The sequence below is a fragment of the Myodes glareolus genome, chromosome 8, assembly GCF_982192425.1.
Source record: "Myodes glareolus chromosome 8, mMyoGla1.1, whole genome shotgun sequence".
NCBI classification, from domain to species: Eukaryota; Metazoa; Chordata; class Mammalia; order Rodentia; family Cricetidae; genus Myodes; species Myodes glareolus.
In genome coordinates this window covers 64,446,671-64,471,246 of record NC_142033.1, presented here as the reverse complement: position 1 = coordinate 64,471,246, position 24,576 = coordinate 64,446,671, and the positions used below count along the sequence as shown (strand labels likewise).

Sequence of the window (24,576 nt, the reverse complement as noted above, 5' to 3'; positions counted from 1 at the left end):
AAGACTACGGAATATGGTATTTTATGTTTTAATAACTTAGGGTTTTTCATGACAATGAGACACATCTGCTCCTAGTAGCACCAATCTACTTCAAAAGAAAGATGGGCATCGAAGATGCTCCTTATGGAGTAGGTTAGCCATTTGGGCAAGAAACTGCTCTTGCCTGGACTGTTGCATAAACTGGACACAAAGAACCCACAGAGAGAGGACTGCTGAACTTGCCTAAAGGTGAGATGTTCCTTCACGGTTCCTGATTCATGAAAGAGTCTGTGAGACATTCTGCAGGATACAGAAGAAAGTGACTAAACTGTCTTTGAAATATCCTGCTTCATATAAAAGTCTGCTGGATACTATGGGCCTAAAGGCTGAAGATGGATACCCCAATTGTACAGAAGAACTTTGGGTGGCTGTTCAGGCAGTGAGATGTCTCTGTCATTTCTAGAGTTTTGGAAGTTGCTTACTTCTTGTTTACTTAGGTAATATTATATCCTTCTGGAGCCTTTGATGGAGTTGAAGAATGGATAGATAGTTAACAGTTTTCCTTTGTTATGCTAAAAGATAAAATAGATAAAAATGTAACTGTAATTCTTGCTTGATAACTGTTTTGTTATATGTAATTATAATATGCTAAAGTGAAAGACTTTCTTTTTTGTTTAAACAGAAAAGGAGAAATGGTGTAGGAGGCCCTTCTGTATTTGTGTTGCTTTCATTGGTTGAATAAAGAAGCTGCCTTGGCTTTCTTGCCTATCAAGGGCAGGCCGCCCTTAGGTGGGTGGAATAGACAGAAGAATTCTGGGAGGAAGAAGGCAGGCAAAGAGAGCCGCCATGTAGTCACCAGAGTCACACATGCTGATCTTTCCCAGTAAGCCACGACCTCATGGTAACACACAGATTAACAGAAATGGGTTAAAGCAAGATGTAAGAATGAGCTAATAAAAGGCTAGATATAATGGACCAGGCAGTAATCTAATTAATATAGTTTCTGTGTAATTATTTTGGAGCAAAGCTAGCCGGGAAGTGGGACATAGCCTGCCGCTCCTTCTCATTACAAAATTATTCTAGAGTCTGTTTTAGCATAGCAGGAATGACCAAAGAATCAGATAAGCCTTCAAATAAAGGCTGAGAGTGCCATTACATTTCCTAAACATGAAGTTTTCTAAAGACAACACAGAGAACCCACATGACTCACTCATATGTCAAAACAATCTCTAACAATAGGGTCAAGACAATTCAGTGTAGAAAGAACAATCTCTTTAAGAGATGGTACTGAAGACTAAATATCTACTTGCAAAAGAATGCAGACGGAAGCTATACATAAGTAAAAACCTCAAAAAACTCAAAATGAATTATATATCTGAATGTAAGATTCAAAATTCAAACTGTTAAAAGGAAACAGAAAAATGCTTCAAGACAGTGGAAATAATATGCATTTCTCAAACATGACAATGAAAACACAGAAGCAAAAAGAAAAACAGACAAGATGGAACATTACACTTAAAAAGACTTACACATCAAAACTCACAATCAACAAAGCGAAGAGAATTTGTAAAATAGCAGATACATGCAAATTACATATTTGATAAAAATTAATATGCAGAAGATATTTTGTATTTTGATTTAATATATTTTTTGAAAATCCTACAACACAAACAACAGAAAAAATACTCAGCTTAAAAAAGTGCAAATGACTTTCTAGACATTTCTTCCAAAGTGACAGTATGATCTAAGACATAAAAGATGGCAGAGAAACTACCTCACATGTGTTAGAATGACTGCTATAAAAAATAGCAATAAGTGTTGTTGAGAACATGCAAAAATTGGAACTTTTGTGCACAAAAATAGAACTACAGAATGCCACAATAGTTGCAGAAAACAATACGGAAGATATTTTGAAAATTCAAGAACTCAATACCATATGATTCATCAATCTCATTTCACAAATGCCCACAATTAAAAGTTGGGTCTCAAAAAAAATTTGTATACCCATACTCATAGCAGCATCAGTCACAAGATCCAAGAGAAAGAGAAAAACCCAAATTTCCATCAGTGGATGAATAAAGAAAATGTGGTAGGATCAAAATGATTATTACTCAGCCTTTAAAATGAAGGAGCTTCTGTCTCAGTTTTTTTTTATTGCTTTTATTGAGTTATACATTTCTTCCCGCTCCTCTCCCTTCCTCTCCCCTCCCCTTTTACCTGCTCACATGATGCCATGCTCCCAATTTATTCAGGAGATCTGTTCATTTTTTTTCTTCCCATGGAGATTAGATCCCTGTATGTCACTTTTAGGGTCCTCTTTGTTGTCTAGTTTCTCTGGGATACAAAACTGTAGCCTGGTTTTTCTTTGCCGTATGTGTAAAAACCTCTTATGAGTGAGTACATATGATATTTGTCATTCTGGGTCTGGGTTACCTCACTCAATATGATGTTTTCTAGATCCATTCATTTGCCCGCAAAATTCAAGATGTTGTTATTTTTTCTGCTGTGTAGTACTCCATTGTATAACTTTACCATATTTTCCTCATCTATTATTTGGTCAAGGGGCATTTAGGGTGCTTCCAGGTTCTAGTTATGACAAACAATACTGCTATGAACATAACTGAGCACTTGTCCTTGTGGTATGATTGAGCAACCTTTGGTTATATACCCAAAAGGGGTATTGCTGGGTCTTGAGGAAGGTTGTTTCCTAATTTTCTGAGAAATTGCCATACTGATATCCAAAGGGACTGTACCAGCTGGCACGCCCATCAGCAATAGAGGAGTGTGCCCTTTACCCCACAACTTCTCCAGCGTAAGTTGTCATAACTCTTTTTAATTTTGGCCATTCTTGCAGGTGTAAGATGAAATCTCAGAGTTGTTTTGATTTGCCTTTCTCTGATGACTAAGAATGTTGAACATTTCCTTAAGTGTTTTTCAGGCATTTTAGATTCCTCTGTTGAGAATTCTCTGTTTGGGTCTGTACTCCATTTTTTTTTATCGATTATTTGTTCTTTTCATGACCAATTTCTTGAGTTCTTTGTATATTTTGTCTGATGTGGGGTTAGTAAATATCTTTTCCCATTCTGTACGTTGCCATTTTGTCTTGTTGACTGTGTCCTTTCCTTTACAGAAGCTTTTCAGTTTCAAGAGGTTCCATTTATAAATTGATTCTCTCAGTGTCTGTGCTGCTGGGGTTATATTTAGAAAGTGGTCTCCTGTGCCAATGTGTTCAAGTGTCCTTCCCACTTTCTCTTCTATGAGGGTCAGTGTGGTTGATTTTATGTTGAGGTCTTTGATCCATTTGGACTTGAGTTTTGTGCATGGTAATAGATATGGATCTATTTTCATTCTTTTACATGTTAATATCCAGTTATGCCAGCACCATTTGTTAAATGTGCTTTTTTCCATTGTATATTTTTTGCATCTTTGTAAAAAATCAGGTTTTGAAGGTGTGTGGATTACTATCTGGGTCTTTGATTTGGTTCCATTGGTCCTCCTGTCTGTTTTTATGTCAATACCAGGCTGTTTTTAGTACTGTAGCTCTGAAGTAGAGTTTAAAGTCAGGGATTGTGATGTCTCCATAAGTTCCTTTATTGTACAGGACTGTTTAGGCTATCCTGGGTCTTTCGCTTTTTTATATGAAGTTGAGTTCCAATCTTTTGTGGTCTGTGAACTTTGCTGGAATTTTGATGGACATTGCATTGAATCTGAAGACTGATTTTGGTAAGATTGCCATTTTTATCATGTTAATTCTACCTGCCCAAGAGTATGGGAGATCTTTCCATTTTCTTGTGCCTTCTACAATTTGTTTCTTCAAAGATTTAAAGCTCTTGTCATATAGGTCTTCTACTTGTTTGGTTAGAGTTACCCTAAAATATTTTATGCTATTTGTGGCTATTGTGAAGGGTGATGTTTCTCTGATTTCTTTCTCAGTCCAATTATCATCATATAAAGAAGAACCACTTTTTTTTTGAGTTAATCTTGTATCCTGCTACGTTACTGAAGGGTTTATGAGTTGGAGAAGTTCCTTGGTAGAATTTTTGAGGTCAGTTTTGTAAACTATTAAATCATCAGCAAATAGTGAGAATTTGACTTCTTCTCTGATTTGTATATCCTTGATCTCCTTTTGTTTTCTTATTGCTCTAGCTAAAGCCTAGATTAATATCTAATTAATATCATATCTAATTAATAGATATGAAAAAAAGTGGACAATGTGTCTTGTTCCTGATTTCAGTGAGATCACTTTGAGTTTCTCTCCATTTAGTTTGATGTTGGCTGCTGGCTTGCTGTATATTGCCTTTTTTTTTGCTTTGTTATTTATTTATTTATTAAAAATTTCCACCTCCTCCCCGCCTTCCTTTTCCCTCCCCCTCCCCACCTCCCCCTCACTCGCTAGTCCTAGGAGCAGTCAGGGTTCCTTGCCCCGTGGGAAGTCCAAGGTCCTCCCCCCTCCATCCAGGTCTATAAAGGTGAGCATCCAAACAAACCAGGCTCCCACACAGTCAGTCCATGCAGTAGAATAAAAACCCAGTGCCACTGTCCTTGGCTTCTCAGTCAGCCTTCATTGACAGCTACATTCAGAGTGTCCATTTTGATCACATGTTCCATCACTCCCAGTCCAGATGGCCTTGGTGAGCTTTCATTAGATCAGTCCCACCATCTCAGTGGGTGGATCTAGCCCTCGTGGTCCTGACTTCCTTGCTCATGTTCTCCCTCCTTCTGCTCCTCATTTGGACCTTGGGAGCTAAGTCCAGTGCTCCATTGTGGGTCTCTGTCTCTATCTCCATCCATCGCTAGATGAAGGTTCTATGGTGATATGCAAGATATTCATCAGTGTGGCTATGGGACAAGGCCAGTTCAGGCACCCTCTCCTCTGCTGCCCAAGGAACGAGCTGGGGACCTCTCCTTGGACCTAGGAATCCCTCTAGGGTCAAGTCTCTTGCAAACCCTAAAATGGCTCCCTTAATTAAGATATTTAGTTCCCTGCTCCCATATTCACCCTTCTTCCATCCCACCCGTCCCATTCCCCCAAGTTCTCCCAAATCCTCCCCTTCTCCCTTCTCTCTACCCATCTCCCCTTACATCCACCACCCCCACAACCCTGTGCATTCAAGTTTTGCCTGGCAATCTTGTCTACTTCCAATATCCAGGAGGATAAGTATATGATTTTCTTTGGGTTGCCTTTATTATGTTTAAGTATGTCCCTTGTATCCCTGCTCTCTCCAAGACCTTTATTATGAAGAGACATTGTATTTTGTCAAAGGTTTTTCTTTTTTAATGAGATGATCATGTGGGGGTTTTTGTCAGTTTGTTTATATGGCGGAATACATTGACAGATTTTCATATGTTGAACCATCCCTGCATCTCTTGGATAAAGATGATTTGATCACAGTGGAAATTTTTCTGTTGTGTTCTTAGATACAGTATTTTGTCAGTATTTTATTGAGTATTTTAGCATCAATGTTCATGAGTAAGGTTGATCTATAATTCTCGTTCTTCGTAATGTCCTGTCTCAGCTTACAACATGTTGTTATCTGGCTACTTGAAATATGCCAGTCATCAATAAAAAAATACCATATAATTCCAGTTACAGCAAAATTTTTTATATCTGAACAGATGATCTCTACTGTTGAACTTTACTGACTAAGAAAGATGATGACATCACATACAAGAAGCCATCTTACTTAAGCAATAACTGTTTCCAGGCTGGAGAGATGGGTCATCATTTAACTGAACTTCCTGTTCTTCTAGAAGATCTAGTTCAGTTCCTAACATCCACACTGCAGATCAAAATTGCCTATGACACCAGCTCCAATTGATCGCCGCAGGTACCCATACATATAAGGCATACATAAAGAGACACGTGTGCATTAATAAAAAACAGAAGTAAATCTTTTTTAGAAGAATATCTAATTTTTATATTAATTTCCTGATTGTTTATATTAAAGCAAATATAAAGGAAATTTGAACTGAATGCAACCATAGTTCTTCCCTGGACAGGAAGTGAAATGTGACAGTAAAAAAAAAAACATACTTTTTGCCAGGCATGGTGGCACAAGCCTTTATTCCCAGATATTAGGAGCCAGAGGCAGGAGGTTCTTTGAGTTTGAGGTCAGCCTGGTCTTCAGAGTGAGTTCCAGGACAGCCAGGGCTTCATAAACCCTATCTTAAAACATCAAACTTTATCCTTGAAAATACACAAACAAGTAACATTATACAGACTGACCAGGCTGTGCTTACGTATTTAGGAACACAAATCCAATCCCTGTGGGTAAAATATATCAGAAAACCTTCAAATGTTTCTGTTTAATTCCAAACACTTCCACTGGCCACCTCAGTTTTAATTGTTTTTAAATTCATAAAGGATTCAGGGAAAAAAGTACATGATAAAAAAGTCACAATCTCACAGATACCATAAATATTAAATTGTTCTGCTACCATGTTGTATACATAAATGATTGTTACCAGCACCTTTAATTTTTTTTTTTTTTTTTTTTTTTGGTTTTTCAAGACAAGGTTTCTCTGTAGCTTTGGAGCCTGTCCTGGAGGACCAATGGAACTGAATCGAAGACCTAGATATTAATCCACACACCTTTGAACACCTGAATTTTGACAAAGAAGCAAAAATTATACAATGGAAAAAAGAAAGCATATTTAACAAATGGTGCTGGCATAACTGGATATCAACATGTAGAAAAATGAAAACAGATCCATATCTATCACCATGCACAAAACTCAGGTCCAAATGGATCCTCAACATAAAACCAACCACACTGAACCTCATAGAAGAGAAAGTGGGACGTATACTTGAATGCATTGGCACAGGAGACCACTTCCTAAATATAACCCCAGCAGCACAGACACTGAGAGAAACAATAAATGGGACCTCTTGAAGCTGAAAAGCTTCTGTAAAGCAAAGGACATGGACAATAAGACAAAACGGCAGCGTACAGAATGAGAAAAGATCTCCACTAACCCCACATGAGACAGAAGTCTGATCTCCAAAATATACAAAAACTCAAGAAATCGGTCATCAAAACAACAAATAACGCAATAAAAAAATGGAGTACAGACCTAAACAGAGAACTCTCGACAGAGGAATCTAAAATGGCTGAAAGACACTTAAGGAAATATTCAACATCCTTAATCATCAGAAAAATGAAAATCAAAACAACTCTGAGATTCCATCTTACACCTGCAAGAATGGCCAAAATTAAAAACAGTTATGGCAACTTATGCTGGAGAAGTTGTGGAGTAAAGGGAAACTCTCCTGCATTGCTGGTGGGAATGCAAGCTAGTACAGGCCCTTTGGATACCAGTATGGTAATTTCTCAGAAAATTAGGAAACAACCTTCCTCAAGAACCACTTTTGGGTATATATCCAAAGGATGCTCAATTGTGCCACGAAGACATATTCTCAACTATGTTCATAGAAGTATTGTTTGTCATAGCTAGAATCTGGAAACAACCTAAATGCCCTTCGACCAAAGAATAGATAAGGGAAATGTGGTACATTTACACAATGGAGTACTACACAGCAGAAAAAAAATAACGACATCTTGAATTTTGCAGACAAATGGTTGGAGCTAGAAAACATCATACTAAGTGAGGTAACCCAGACCCAGAAAGACAAATATAATATGTACTCACTCAGAACTGGCTTTTAGACATAAAGCAAAGGAAAGTAGCTTACAGTTCATAATCCCAGAGAACCTAGACAACAATGAGGTCCCTAAGAAAGAAATACATAGATCTAATCTACATGGTAAGTAGAAAAAGACAAGATCTCCTGAGTAAATTGGGAGCATGGAGACCTTGGGAGAAGTCTGAAGGGGAGGGGAGAGGAAGAGAGGGAAGCAGAGAAAAATGTAGAGCTCAATAAAAACAGAAAAAATTAAAAAGATAAATAAATAAAAAATAAAATTAGTCAAGCACATTAGGAAGATGGAAGAAAACTATATTTCATTCACCTTATTCATGATTTCCACAGTAACTACCTGCACAGTTACTGAACATTATAGCCAAAGACCAGAGTATTCAATATAATAGATTTTTAAAACCTAGATATACAAAATATAATCAGAGCTGCATATAAGATTAAATGATGTATAATTTTAAAGTCTGAAAATGGTTTGCAATAAACTTTCATTATTTTTATCCTGGTCTTAAACTTGGCACCATTTTTATTTGCCAAATACTTCTTTTCTAATGTCCTATCATAAAATAATAATTATTAATATGACTTTTTCACTCAAATCAGTTATTTCATGCTTTGAAAAAAGGGAAAGTGCTCTATGATGCTAAATAATTACACTATTAATGTCCAGTCCCTGACAAAGACAGTATTCAAAATATCAACTGTTTTTGCTCCTCATTCCACATATAACTGCAGCAACAGAATATTCTCTGTGAAATGAGTATAAAAGTTGCCACAACTAAACTTAAAGAAGTAAAAGCAAAATATAAATACAGCACTTGTACAGATTTTAACAGTAATTTTTAGGTTATCAAGGAAACATCTAGAGTGTTGATCTGGTTATACTCAATTCAAACAAACTACTTGTCACATTAACTACCTCCAGGAAGTTACTCCAAACACAAAATAAACTGTTTATGCCCCTACTCAGATAGATAACATGACAGATTGTTATTAGTTGAAGACAGATGAGATACATTAATTTGATTGTGAGCATGTGTTTAATTTTACCCTGCCATGCATACTCTCTAATGCTGTCTTTCTATGATGCCATAGTAAATCATGCCATATTAGAAGAACTGTTGAGGCAAGAAAAAAAAAAACTTGACTTTAACTTTGCAGCTTCTTTACTAACCTTCTTACCAAAGTAACAGCCTTGAATATTACTGAGTTCCACACAGGAATAAAACAGAACACTGAAGCATCCAAGAAGCTAATTTAGTTTCTAGTATCAGTTTAAAGATGGGAAGGCAATTTGACATTTTTTTCCTTTTCACTAGCTTTTTTTAGCAAAATGTCTCTTCTTGCCTGTTTCCACTGACCTGTTTACCCAGTAGTTTAAGTACATCCTAGAATGACAATACTTCCCATATTTGTTGGAAGCATTCTCTTCAGATTAGGATTTCCATTTCAGATTGTTCATGATTGAAAAACAAAAACTAAGATTTCATAAAGTTCAATATTCTTTCAATAATAAGGTCGTTAGTATTTCCACCATGCTTAATGAGTTCTTGTTATATGAAGCTGAAAACAAAATAAACAAGTAAATAAAAGAATTTTCAAATACAATAACCACTCAAATTATTGGTTGAGTAAAAGAAGTTTTTAGGTTACTAAAATAAGGGGAAAAGATTCCCTTGGAACCTGTATGCCACTCCAACCAGGGAAGCAGATAGACTAACTGCAGATCTTCACCTATCCCTCCATTCCTCCAAATCCAATCCCAGTGTCTTACCCCCTACCCGGCTCTGGAGCAGACAACCTGCTGCAGCCTACCTATTCCCCCACTGCCTCCATTTCCAGTGCATCACACAGATCTTCTTTCAAACTTTAGTGCCCCATACTCATTGTTTTATTCCAGCCCTCAAATTCAACAGGAATTCCCTGAGAACCTGAAGGCCAGTTTAGCCTGGGGAAAAAGGTAGGCCAACTGCACATCTTCACCTCTCCCTTGATACTTCTACATCCAATCCCCCAGTCTCATTCCCATCTCTGTAGCAGATCAAATGCCACAGCCTCCTTCGACCCCGTTTCACCCCAGTATGGCAGTAGAATGCCTGCTGAGGTCTCCCCTACCTCTCTGAGCCCTATCATCAAAGATTACTTAGGGCTTTTACAACCTCTATTACACTCACTCATAGGATAATTGCTGGCTTTGAATTCAGCAGGTAGTCCCCAGAAACATGCCACCAGGCCTGCCAGAGAAGCAAGTAGGCTGGTGAAGCAGGTAATCAAGCTTCAGATCTTCACTCTCCCTCCTCTCCATATCCAATCCCTGAGTCACAACCCCAAGTCATTTGGCCTCTCTTTACTCTCTGCCACCATTCCCAGGGGACTAAGCAGATCCTAGAGGAACATTCTGTTTTTCTCCCTCCTGTGGGCCTCCTTGGTATCCACCAGCCCATTCCCATTACTAAGTATCAGTTCCCAATACCTAGACACATTTTACCTGGAATCCCCAGTGGCCACACCTAGCAGGGTCCCAGAATTTCTACCAGGTAACACATACCTACCACACTCTACTAAGAACTACAAAGGCAACAAAGAAACAAGAAACAAAACACCCACCCAACAAATTACTAAAATTCCAAAGTTCTCAAACCTAGATAGATGCCAGTTTAAAAGCACAATCAATAACATCCAAAAAAAAAAGTCTCCAAAGAGACCCAGCAATCCTACCACTGTAGTTTCTTTGAGTACTGCAACATAGCTGAAACTCAAAAGACTGACTTTATGACTATGACAGAGGTCCTTTAAAAGGTAATGAATAAATCTCTTAAAGAAATCTATGAAAATACAAATAGTGAAAGGAAATGAATAGAAAGTTCAAGAGATTAAAGGACAAAGAGAAAACCCAAACTCGAAAACTGGAAGTGAAAATTTAGAAGCTCCAATATATACCTCAGAAGCAAGCCTCACTAACAGAATACAATAAATGGAAGAAAGACTCTCTCGCATTTATAACATACCAGAAGAAATGTATACCTCAGTCAAAGAAAATGTGAAATCTAAAAGAATCCTGGCCTAAAACATTCAGAAAATCTGAAACACTATCAAAAGACTAATAAGAATAAAAGGAAATAAGAATAGGAAAACAGGAACGTGAAGAAACCCAGATGAAAAAGACAGAAAATATTTTCAATACAGTCATAGAATATTTTCCTAAATTAAAGAGGGAAACTGGAATATACCTATTTAGGTACAAGAAGCATATAGAACACAAACAGACTGGACCAGAAAAGAACTTTTTCTCAGTACATTAACAGTCAAGACACTAAAAAGACAGAATAAATAAAGAATATTAAAAGTTGAAAGGGAAAAAGACCAAGTAACACATAAAGACAAACCTATTTAGAATTAAACTTGACTTCCCAATGGAGACTCTAAAAGCCAGAAGAGCCTAAAAAGAGGTTATACATGAGAGAACACAAATGTCAGCCCAGACATCTAAACCCAGCAAAACTTTCAATCACCCATAGAAGGAGAAAATAAAGCATTCCATGATATACCAAATTTAAGCAATATCTATCTACAAATTCAACCCTACAAAAGGCACTAAAAGGAAAATCCCAACCTAAAGAAGTTAACCATACCCAAGAAAACACAAGCAATAAATAATCCCAGGCCAACAAATCAAAAGAAAATACATGTACACACACGAACAACAACAATAAGAACAACAAAATAATAGAAATCAACAAACACTGCTCATTGATAACTCTCAACATCAATGGTCTCAATTCCCCAATAAAAAGACAGCTTAACAGAACCGATACAAAACTAAGATCTATTCTTCTGCTACATTCAGGAAACACCCCTCAATATCAAGGACAGATATCAGCCAAGGGTAAAAGGATGGAAAAAGATATTCAAAGCAAATGGACCTAAGAAGCAAGCTGGTGTAGCTATTTTAATATCTGACAGAATGGACTTCAAACCAAAGCTAATCATAAAAGATAGAAAGGGCATTATATACTCATCAAAAGTCCATGAAAGGACATGGCAATTCTTAACATCTATGCCCCAAACACAAGGGCATACAAGTTTGTAAAAGAAACATTACTACAGCTTAAATCATATATTGACCCTCATACACTAATAGTAGGAGACTTCAATACCTTATTCTCACCAACAGACAGTTTACTCAGACAAAAACTGCATAGAGAAATGCTCAGCTAACTGACATTTATAAACCAAACAAACCTAACATGTATAGAACATTTCACCCAAACACAAAATATACCTTCTTCTTTGCACTTCATGGAACGTTCCCCCAAACCCTTGGATACAAAGCAAATCTCAACAAGAAAACTGAAATATCTCCCTCCATCCTATCAGACCACCAGGGATTAAAGCTAGATATCAGCAACAGAAAAAATGGAAGGCTTACAAATTCAAGGGGTATTGAAGAACTTCTCACTGTTACATAAAAAAAAACAGGTCAATACAGAAATTCTAGAACTGAATGAAAATGAATACACACCATACCCAAACTTATAGGATACAATGAAGAGAGTTCTAACAGTCAAGTTCATAGTACTAAATGCCTACATAAAAACTGGAGAAATTTCATACTAGTAACTTAAAAGCACACCTGAAAGCTCTGGTACAAAAAGAATAATTCATACCCAAAAGCAGTAAATGGCAAGAATAATCAAACTTATGGATAAAATCAATAAAACAGAAATTTTAAAAAGAACCAATGAAACCAGGAGTTGGTACTTTGAGAAAATCATTGATAAATCCTTATCTAAATCAATTCAAAGTTAGAGAGGGACTAACCAATTTAACAAAATTAAAATTGGAGTGAGAGGCGGGACATAGTAAAAGACACTTGATCTTTTCATTTTATAGAAATGCTATATATGTCTCAAAATTCATGAAGTGTTCTTCACAATATGAATAAATCTGAAACATGTGGTAAGGCCCAACAGAATGTAATTTATAAAAAAAATTTGAAATGTCAAAACTAATTAATTTGGGTAAAAAGTAGATGAGTGATAAAAGAAAAAATAAAAAATAAATTGGGTGGTAGGGGTGCACACCTTTAATTCCAGCACTTGGGAGGCAGAGAGAGGTGGATCTCTGTGAGTTCTAGGCCAGCCTGGTCAACAAGAGCTAGTTCCAGTTCAAGCAAAGAGCTAGTTCCAGTTCAAGCTCCAGAGATACAGAGAAAACCTGTTTCGAAAAACCAAACCAAACGAAGAAGAAAGAAGAAAAGGAGGAGGAGGAAGAGGAGGAGGAAGAGGAAGAACAAGATGAAGAACTAGAAAACAAAGAAAGAAGAAGAAGTAAGAAGGAAAGAGAAGGAGAACAAGAACAACAAGAACAAGAACGAGAAGGAAGGATAAGGAATAAGGAGGAGGAGGAGAAGAAGAACAAGAATAAGAAAAAGAAGGAAGAAGAAGAAGGAAGGAAGAAGAAGGGGGAGGAGGAAGGGAAATGCAAATCAAAACAACTATGAGATACCATTTTACACCGGTCAGATTAGCTAAAGTCAAAAACACCAATGATAGCCTATGCTGGATAGGATGTGGAGAGAGGGGAACTCTCATTCATTGTTGGTGGGAATGCAAACTTGTGCAGCCACTGTGGAAATCAGTGTGGCGGTTTCTCTGGAAACTGGGAGTCAACCTCCCTCAAGACACAGCAATTCCACTCTTGGGAATATACCCAAGAGATGCCCTATCATACCACAAAAGCATTTGTTCAACAATGTTCATAGCAACACTATTTGTAATAGCCAGAACCTGGAAACAACCTAGGTGCCCCTCAATAGAAGAAAGGTTAAAAAAGGTGTGGAACATATATACATTAGAGTTTTACTCAGCGGTAAAAAACAATGACATCTTGAAATTTGCATGCAAATGGATGGAAATAGAAAACACTTTACTGAGTGAGGTAACCCAGACCCCAAAAGAGGAATATGGTATGTATTCACTCATATGTGGATTCTAGCCATAATTAAAGGTCTTTGAGCCTTTTATTCGTGATCCTAGAGAAGCTAAATAAGAAGGTGAACCTGAAGAAAATCATGTAGTTATCCTCCTGGAGACTGGAAGTAGACAAGAGTGCCAGGCAACCTCGGGTGCATGGGGGATGGGGGGGTTGTTGGAAGGGGAGAGGGTTAGAGAAAAGGGAGTAGGGGAGGAATGGGGAAAGCTCGGGGGATTGGGATGCGGGGGAGGGAGGAAGGATGGATATGGGATCAGGGAAGTATATATCTCAACTAAGGGAGTCATTTTAGGGTTTACAAGAGACTTGAGGATAAAGGGGATCCCAGGTCCAAAGAGAGATCCCCAGATTGTTCTCTGGACAGAGGAGAGGGTGCCTGAACCGGCCTTGGCCCATAACCATACTGATGAATATTTTGTATATCACCATAGAACGTTCATCTGGCGATGGATGGAGATAGAGACAGAGATCCACATTGGAACACTGGACTTAACTCCCTAGGTCCAAACGAGAAGCAGAAAGAAAGAGAACATGAGCAAAGAAGGCAAGACCAGAGGGAACCTTCACTCGTTGATGGATGGAGATTGAGACAGAGACCCACATTGGAGCACTGGACTGAGCCCCCAAGGTCCAAATGAGGAGCAGAAGGAGGGAGAACATGAACAAGAAAGGCAAGACCATGACGAGTGCGTTCACCCACTGATACAAGGGGACTGATCTAATGAGAGTTCACCAAGGCCAGTTGGACTGGGTCTGAACGAGCATGTGATCCAACCAGATTCTCTGAATGTGGCCGGATTCTCCGAATGTGGCCGGATTCTCTGAATGTGGCTGGCACGGGGTCTTTCTGAAAAGCCATTGACAATGACACTGGGACTTGTTTCCTCTGCATATGCTGGATTTTTTGGGATCCAGTCTGTTTGGAGGCTCACCTTCCTGGACCTGGAGGGAGGGGGGAGGAACTTCCCACAGGGCAGGAAACCCTGACTGCTCTTAGGGATGGAGAGGGAGGAGGAGAGGGAGTGGGGGGAGTGGGAGGGTGTTGGGAGGAGGGGCGGAAATGGAAACTTTTATAAATTAATAAACAAGAAGAAGAAGAAGAAGAAGAGGAGGAGGAGGGAGGAGGGAAGAGGGAGGAGGACAGGACAATGAATGGATAGGCCTACTTTACTACTTTTAAGGGTAGTGATGGGTAAGTAAGAAAAGTATGTGATCAATACTGGCAATGAGCAATGTTCTAATCTTGTAAATAATTCTTTAAGCTATAGGTATAGAGGCTACACAGATGGCTCATCTGTTGCAAGTGCTTATTGCTCTTGCAGAAGACCCAACTTTGGTTTCTAGCACACATAAAGGGGTGCTCACTCATAACTTTCACTTCTTCAGTGATATTCAATGCCTCTGTCCTCCATGGACACCAGAACTAAAGTGCACACATCGTATACAGACACACACATATAAACATACTAAAAATAAATTAAAGAGCTGGGGAGATGGCTCAGTGGTTAAGTGCACTTGCTACTCCTACAGAGAATCCAGGTTCAGTTCCCAGCACCTATCCTGAGTGAGTCACAACTGATTATAACTCAAGTTCCAAGAGATTTGACCCCTCTTCTGGACTCCATAGGTTCTTGCAGACATGTGGGGTGTGTGTGTGTGTGTGTGTGTGTGTGTGTGTGTGTGTGTGTGTACACATATTCAGAAATACACATACACATAAAATAAATAAATCTATAAAACCTAAAAGAAAGATAAACTACATATATATTTTACATATTCTCCACACATACCTCACTGTATTAAAATGTTGCTAAAATTATAACATTCTTCTAAGATCTAACTTTTTGGGGCTGGAGAGATGGCTCAGTGGCTAAGAGCATTGGCTACTCTTCCAGAGGTCATTAGTTCAATTCTCAGCAACCACATGGTGGCTCACAACTATCTATAATGAGATCTGCTAACCTCATCTAGCATTACAGCACACATGCAGGAAGACCATTGTATACATAATAAATTAAAAAATCTAAAAACTCTAACTTTTCATATTATCCTAAGAGAAAGTCACTATTATAAAAACTTTTTTCACTTTTATTCTTATTTAATAATTATACATACCAATCCCAGTTCCCACTCCCTTCCCTCCTCCTAGTCCCTCCACTTTCCCCATCCACTCCCCAGAGAGAACAAAGCACATTACTCCGAAAAAGGACCAAGGCGCTACCTACTATATCTAGGTATGTATCTGAGCTCGGTACCCATTCAAAAAGAATGATTTCCGAAAAGCCAGCACAAGTAGCAGGGACAAATTTTGGTGCCACTGCCAGTGGCCCCACAGTCTGCCCCAGCCATGCAACTGTAACCCACATTCAGAGGGTCTAGTTTGGTCTTATGCTGGTTCCTTCCGTGTCTGGCCAAAGTTGATGAGCTCCCATTAGCTCAGGTAAACTGTTTCAGTGGGTGGACCCATCATGGTCTTGACCTCTTTGCTCATATTCTCACTCTTCCCACTCTTCAACAGGACTTTGGAAGCTCAGCCCAGTGCTCTGCTGTGGCTCTCTCCCTCTCCTTCCATCAGTTACTGGATAAAGGTTCTATGGTGACATTAAGGATAGTCATCAATCTGACTACAGGGCAAGGACAGTAGAGGCACCCTCTCTACTACTGCTTAGGGTCTTAGCTGGAGTCATCCCTGTGGATTCCTGGGAATTTCTCTTTTTTTTTAAATTGATTTTTATTGAGCTCTACATTTTTCTCTGCTCCCCTCTCTGTCTCTCCCCTCCCCGCTTCAACCTCCCCGCAAAGTACCCATGCTCCCAATTTACTCAAGAGATCTTGGGAATTTCTCTAGTGCCAGGTTTCTTGCTAGCTCCATAATGGCTCCCTCAATCAAATATCTCTTTCCTTGCTTTCTGTCTCTGTCCTTCCCCCATTTTGACTATCCTGTTCCCTCAAGTTATCCTCTCTGTTCCCTTTCTCCCCTCCTCCTCCCTTACTCCCTTGCCCTTGTCCCTCCACCCCCATGCTCCCAATTTTGTCAGGAGATCTTGTCTATTTCCCCTTCCTATGGGGACCTTTTTTTCATTTTTTTTCTCTTAAATTTTGTTTTATTTGGGGATGGGAGTACAGGGGCGAAGGGCGGCTGTGAGAAAATGGGGAAATGAGTGGGATCAAGATACTTGATGTAAAGGGAAAAAAAGAAAGAAAATAGGAAGCCATGGGTCATAGTTTACTTACTGACCTTTGTTTTACCTACTGATCAAAGAAGTCCTCTGCTCAAAAACCTTTCATAGTTTTCTATAGTTCTCATAACAAAATACAAACTCTTCCTGCCTTATGCCCCACATTCTAACTGTGAGAGAAAGTTGTAAATTTCTCTTACACTGCAGCCTGCTTCCTAAATTCAGCAGGATTCCTCATCCTATACATCTTCCCTGTGTGTACAAGTACATCACTCTAAGGTAGTTCTCTTATACTGCCTCTCCTACCATCATGCTATATATATGAGGCACTCATGAATGAATAAATTAAAAAATGAGTGAAGGAGTAATTTTTAAAAAACAAGAGTTAATAATATGTGAAAATGTCTACATACACAAGAACTAAATTCAAGCAAAAGAAAATCATTTTGAAAAAGAAAAAAAAATTCCTGAATGAACCCAGGACTAAGTATAAAATTAATTTTCATTAATTTATAGAAAATATAGAATATTGACCAGTAATTTTAATGTTTAAAAAAGGGAACATGCTAAAGAAACAGGCAATTTTATTTCAAGCCATAAAAAAATATTCTCCTTTGCAAAACCTTCAGTTTTATATAGTCCCAATATATTAGCATATAAAATTATAACTCTGTGGACATAAATGACATTGTGGAGAAGTTAGTATAAAGACAGAAGCAAATTATATAAACCACCTTTGATGTGTTCAGTTGTTTCTTTTATTTTTATTGAGCTCTACATTTTTTTCTGCTCCCCTCCCTGCCTCTCCCCTCCCCTTAAATCCTCCCTCAAGATCCCCATGCTCCCAGTTTATTCAGGAGTTCAGTTTTATATCAAAAGAATTCCTTTTTTTTCTTAAGAAAACAAAATGGAAGGAAGCTGAAGAAACCACTCTGCACTTAAGAGCATGCATTGTTCTTACAGAAAATCCAGGTTCAATGTCCAGTACCATATGGTGGCTCACAAGTGTCCAGAACTACAGTTCCAGAGAATACAATACCCTCTTCTGACCTCCACAGGCACCGGGCATGCACATGATATACAGACATACAAGTAAGCAAAACATTCATGAACATAAAATAAATGTAAAATATTTTAAGAAAATAAAATGCACAATTTTACTTAATATACTTGTGTTGGTTTGAATGTAACTGACCCCTATACACTCATAGGGAGTGGCACTATTGGGAGCTATGGCCTTGTTATGTGGACTTGCTGAAAGAAGTGTGTTACTACAGGGCAGGCTGTAAGGTTTCTTTTACTTCAGCTTCGCTCAGTGTCACAGTCCCTTTCCTGTTGCCTTCTGATCAAAATGTAGACAGCACGATGTCTACCTGCATGTCGCCATGCTCCCCACTATGATGATAAGGGACTGAACCTCTGAAACTGTAAGCAAGCAACCCCAATTGAATGTTTTCCTCATAAGAGTTGCCATAGTCATAGTGTCTCTTCACAGCAATAGAAACACTAACTAAGTTAATGTTTTAATAACACCAACTTCTTTTTTGCTCATTTTTACACACCTGCCATACTATTACATTTTTTTTAAAACTAACTAGTCTCTTTATGGTTTTGGCTCATCCCAAATTATAAATAATTCTAAATATGTATTTCAGAGTCAGAGTCACTATCAAGGATTATGTAAACTCCACATTCAAGTATTCATTTTCAAAAGTTAGTGTTTTACGTAGAACATCTTTGGCTGACAATGACAATTTGAGCTCTTATTGAAAAGAAAAGAGCATTTGCTAAAAGACTTTAACTGTTCTCACTCAGAAGACAGGCATACAAGGCCAAAAATCTCAGTTCAAGAATATCTGACTTAACATTAGTAGCCTTTCTCTTACTGAGATGTCTTCAAGGAAATTACATACTCTAAGAAATAGATTCAAATATAGCACACGATGCTCCTCTCTCAGCAAGAAACTCCAATGGTCTAGCTCATAAATACAATATGCTCTCTGAAGCTGAAATAATAAACGTGTGGGTTTACACTAAAAAGAAGTTAAAGAAAGCTGTCAGCCTGTTTGGGATAGACAGGAAGTTAAAAAAAAACTTCTAAAAACCACAGTTCTTCAGCCAGTAGTTTTCTCAATGTGTAAATGTGTTCTGACATTGTCATATAAGAGACGTCTTTAACAAGTACAAGAAAAATATTCAGAAAAGCTGAAAAGCTTCCATTAAGTCAAAAATACAATTAGTATTCATGAATAGCACTTACAAATTTTATAGTGAATGCTGTAATTTATGGGGGAGCAATTACAGGGGAAGTAATCAATTTTGATTCACATTCTTTATAATTAGATCCTATCCAAAGAATAGAGGAAGACTGCATTCTGGGAATTTAAAACAAATAAGTATGATAGCTTCTCAGGTACCAACAGCAATGAGAACTTTTCACTAACTAGTCAATCTTCTCATTTCCAAATGATCAGTCCTGAAAACATTTAAGTGTGTGTGTGTGTGTGTGTGTGTGTGTGTGTGTGTGAGAGAGAGAGAGAGAGAGAGAGAGAGAGAAATAAAAATGACGTCACCATATAATGGGGGAAAACAATGTCCCAACTTATGCCAACAAATAAAACCCCCAGTGTAAGGTATGCGATACACCTTGCATACTTATCATACTCATAATCTTAACAACATACTAATTTTCAATACTACAAAGAATTTTTTAAAATTCTTTAAATTGCATGAGAGCAAAAGTGTGGAAGGAGGTAATCAAAGTTAATATCTCATTTTCCATTTTCTTTTTTAAAGATTTTCTTCTTATTTTTATGTGCATGTGTGTATACCTGCATGTGTTTATATGTACAAAATGTGTAAGGGATCTGGAAAAGGCAAGAAGAGGGCAGTGTAGTCTCTGAACTGGAGTCATAGGGAGGCTTGTCAATTGTCATGTCATGGGAACCTAATTCAGATCCTCTGCAAGAGCAGCAAGTACTCTTATTTAATCACTGAGCCAGCTCTTCAGCCTCAGATTTTCAACCTTCAATTATTAAGTTACCAAAGCATTACAGGAAAATGACTCCAAAATTGTAAGAAGGAATGAATTTTGAACAAAAAGCAGGAAAAATAACTTTAAAGTTAGAAAAGTTAACAAAACTTTAGACAATTACGCTTCAAGGCACATTGTCTAACACAACTTCTGTGAAAGAAATAGTTGACTAATGTAATGAGGCCAACAAAAGTGGTCTGTAACAGAATTCAGTAGATGTAAGAAAAGCAATGGGGCATGATAGCACATGCTTTTAATCCCAGAACTCAGGAGGCAGAGGCAGGTAGAAATCTATGCGCTTAAGGCCAGTTTGGTCTACATAGTGAATTCCAGGACAGTCAGGGACCCTGTCTTAAAAACAAACAAGCAATAGTCAAAATGAAAGAAAAGAAAGTGTGTGATATGTGACCATGAACTAAATTTTATTATAAAATCAGAGTAAAATTAACATATTAAAAGAAAACCTAATATAATACCATTTCAAGAAAAAAGCAAAAGTACAAAAAAGATACTTCTGTTTGGAGGTACAAGGTTGTAGATTCTGTTTATGTTGATGATGAAATTCTAAAAAAAAAATTTGAATTAAATAAACAATAATTATTGTTAAATTTGAACAGTACTCTTCGTTGAAATGCATTATAAGTCTGGCTGCAGTGCACAAGAAAGCACCCTCTGTCTCCAGTCTGGACAGTACACTAAAGCTGACCTTTTGTTGGGATACAGGTAAGCCAGTCCTGAGAATTTGAGAGCAACAGAGCTGACCAACCCTCCTCATCTGCCATGCAGTACCACAAGTGAACGATTTCCTCCCACATTCGCCCACTGCTACCTATGGCAGACAAGAGAGCTAGCCCCAGGGTCACAAACTGAGGGAACTATCCCTACCCCATACCAGGGGCAGCACACATGAGAGTATTCCCACATCCCACCTGGACAGCACATTAAAGGTGACCCTGCCTGAGGGGGAGAAAGCAGGAGAGCACACACACACACACACACACACACACACACACACACACACACACACAGTATTCCCACTATAGCAATCAGGAGAGAGGGTCCTCCACCTTGCCTGGGCAAAATAGTAGAGCTGGCCCTGGTGATGTGATGTGGGAGATCCATATCTGAGGGCCAGAGAGCAGGAGAACTAGCCCTGCTCTTTGCTGTAGGCTGCATTGGGTGAGCTAGCAAAGACAGTGCTAGAGAGGTTATTCAGGTAGTGATGATGAGGAGAAGCTAGCGAACTGATCAATCCAGCTACCACCCTGGTCCAGAACCATGGCTATGAGTTGGCCCACCCCAACTGCCACCAAATCTATGAACCTGCAGATACAAAACAGCAATATCTCCACGACACAGAACAACGGGTTTCTTGTTTTTCTTTTAAACTTGTTTTTGATTTGGAGGGTAGGTGGCAAGGGCAGAGGGTAGATTCAAGGAGATGGGGATATAAATGGGATTGGAAATCATGATATAAAATCCACAAGGAATCAATAAAACAAAAATAAAATTGTAAGCAAAAAATGGGTTGGACAATAATACACATTAAAAGGAAAATTTCAAGTCGCCAGGAGCAACAATTTTAAAATCAAAAAATAAAGGTTGATCTACAGAAGACAAAGGAAGACAGAAAACAAACTACAACATATGTCAGATAAAAAATAACTGGAGGCTGCACTCTTGTCTCCTGGGCCCTGGGAAGACCAGCTACCCCTGTAGCAGTGCCGAGGAGTTCTACCCGGAGAGGTGAGTGGGTGCTAGCCTGGGCGGCCAGCCCGGGAAGAGAGCACAGCCCCTCCCCTCTCAGCTTCTGCTGCAGGGTCCTCCGTGTTTCACCGGACCCCTCCCTGCCCCCACTGCCCTGCACTCTTGTCTCCTGGGCCCTGGGAAGATCAGCTACCCCTGTAGCAGTGCCAAGGAGTTCTACCCGGAGAGGTGAGTGGGAGCTAGCCTGGGCGGTCAGCCCGGGAAGAGAGGACAGCCCCTCCCCCCTCAGCTTCTGCAGCAGTGTCTTCCATGTTTCACCGGACCCCTCCCTGCCCCCACTGCCGCTGCACTCTTGTCTCCTGGACCCTGGGAAGGCCAGCTATCCCAGCTGCAGTGCTGAGGAACTCTATCCAGAGAGTGCTGAGGAGTTTCATCCAGAGAGGAGGAGATGGGCAGGCGCCAATGCAAGAATTCCTCCAACAACCTGAAAGGCAACATGACATCTCCAGAATCCAGGGAGCCCGAAATGAGAAGAATTGAATACCCTACTCCAGAAGAAATCGACTCTAAGCGGATCTATATGAAAATAATAGAGGAACTTAAACAGGAGGTGAAAACCTGCCATAAAGAAATGGAAGACAAGTATAACAAAAAGATTGAGGAAATGTGTAAAGAAATGGAAGAGAAATATACCAAAAAGTTTGAAGAAATGAGTAGAACCGTAAATGAAATTCTGGGAAAACAAGAAAAAACAATCAAACAGGTAATGGAAACAGTTCAAGATTTGAAAACTGAAATGGAGTCAATGAAGATCACAAACCGAGGGCCGGCTGGCTATGGAAAATCTAGGTAAACGAACAGAGACTTCAGAAACAAGCATAAAAAACAGAATACAAAAGATAGAAGAAAGAATCTCAGACTCTGAGGACACCATAGAGAAATTAAACGCTCTGACCAAAGAAAACAGCAAATCCAACAAATTCTCATCACAAAACATTCAGGAATTGTGGGACACAATAAAAAAAACCAAATCTAAGAATAATAGGGGTAGAAGAAGGAGAAGAATTGCAGATCAAAGGTCCAGAAAATATATTCAACAAAATTATAGAAGAAAACTTACCCAACCTAAAAAACGATATCCCTATGAAGGTTCAAGAAGCATACAGAACACCGAATAGACTGGATCAAAAAAGAAAATCACCTCACCATATAATAATCAAAACACAAAACATTCAGATTAAAGAAAGAATATTGAGAGCTGCAAAGGATAAAGATCAAGTAACTTATAAAGGTAAACCTATCAGACTTACACCAGACTTCTCTATGGAAACCATGAAAGCCAGAAGGTCCTGGATAGAGGTACTGCAGAAACTAAGAGACCATGGATGCAAGCCCAGACTATTATACCCAGCCAAGCTATCGTTCACTATCAACAGAGAAAACAAAATATTCCAGGATAAAAACAAATTGAAACAATACGTAGCTACAAATCCAGCCTTACAGAAAGTATTAGAAGGCAAATCACAACCCAAGGAATCCAACATTCCCAACACCGCCTACAATAACTCAGACATCTAGCGACCCTTCACAAGCACAACTAAAAGAAGGGAAAAACATACACTCTACTACCCAAAACTAAATAAATAAATAAATAACCGGAGTCAACAACCACTAGTCATTAATATCACTTAATATCAATGGACTCAATTCACCTATAAAAAGGAACAGACTTAGAGATTGGATACAAAAACAGGATCCAACATTCTGCTGTTTATAAGAAACACACCTCAACCACAAAGACAGACATCTACACAGAGTAAAGGGCTGGGAAAAGGTTTTCCAAGCAAAAGGACCTAAGAAACAAGCAGGTGTGGCCATTCTAATATCTAACAAAATTGACTTCAAACTAAAATCTATCAGAAGAGATGGAGATGGACATTTCATACTTATAACAGGAACAATTCATCAGGAGGAAGTCTCAACCCTGAATATCTATGTCCCTAATATAAAGGCACCCACTTATGTAAAAGAAACACTTCTAGAACTCAAGGCAGTCATCAAACCACACACACTAATAGTAGGAGACTTCAACACACCTCTCTCACCAATGGACAGGTCAATCAGACAGAAACCCAACAGAGAAATAAGAGAATTATTGGAGGTATTGAATCAAATGTACTTAACAGATATCTATAGAACATTCCACCCAAATAGGAAAGAATATACCTTCTTCTCTGCAGCCCATGGAACCTTCTCAAAAATTGACCACATACTTGGTAACAAAGCAAACTTCCACAGATAAAAAAAAAATAATAGTAACCACCTGTGTCTTGTCAGATCACCATGGATTAAAGATAGAATTCAACAAAAATGCTACCCCCAGGAAGCCAACAAACTCATGGAAGTTGAACTGTGAACTATTAAATCACCCCTGGGTCAAGGAAGAAACAAAGAAAGAAATTAAAGTCTTCCTTGAATTTAATGAAAATAAAGACACAACATATTCAAACGTATGGGACACTATGAAAGCAGTGCTAAGAGGAAAGTTCATAGCACTAAGTGCTAAGAGGAAATTTCATAGCACTAAGTGCCCAATTAAAGAAAACGGAGAAAGCACACATTGGAGACTTAACAGCACACTTGAAAGCTCTAGAAAAAAAAGAAGCTGATTCACCCAGGAGGAGTAGAAGACTGGAAATAATCAAACTGAGGGATGAAATCAACAAAATAGAAACATTGAAAACAATCCAAAGAATCAATGAAACAAAAAGCTGGTTCTTGGAGAAAATCAACAAGATCGACAAACCCCTATCGAAACTAATCAAACGGCAGAGAGAGAACATGCAAATTAATAAGATCAGAAATGAAAAGGGGGACATAACCACAGATACAGAGGAAATTCTGAGAATCATTAGATCTTACTATGAAAGTTTATATGACACAAAGTTGGAAAATGTAACAGAAATGGACATTTTTTTAGATAAGTATCATATATCAAAGTTGAACCAAGAACAAGTGAACAATCT

At 38.5% G+C, this 24,576-nt stretch overlaps 1 protein-coding gene across 3 annotated transcripts in view; it reads right to left on the bottom strand.

The window, feature by feature from the left end:
* Rab28 (RAB28, member RAS oncogene family) overlaps positions 1-24,576 on the bottom strand; it is a 98,718-nt gene that overhangs the window by 15,102 nt on the left and 59,040 nt on the right. The gene's annotated exons all lie outside the window — the stretch shown is intronic.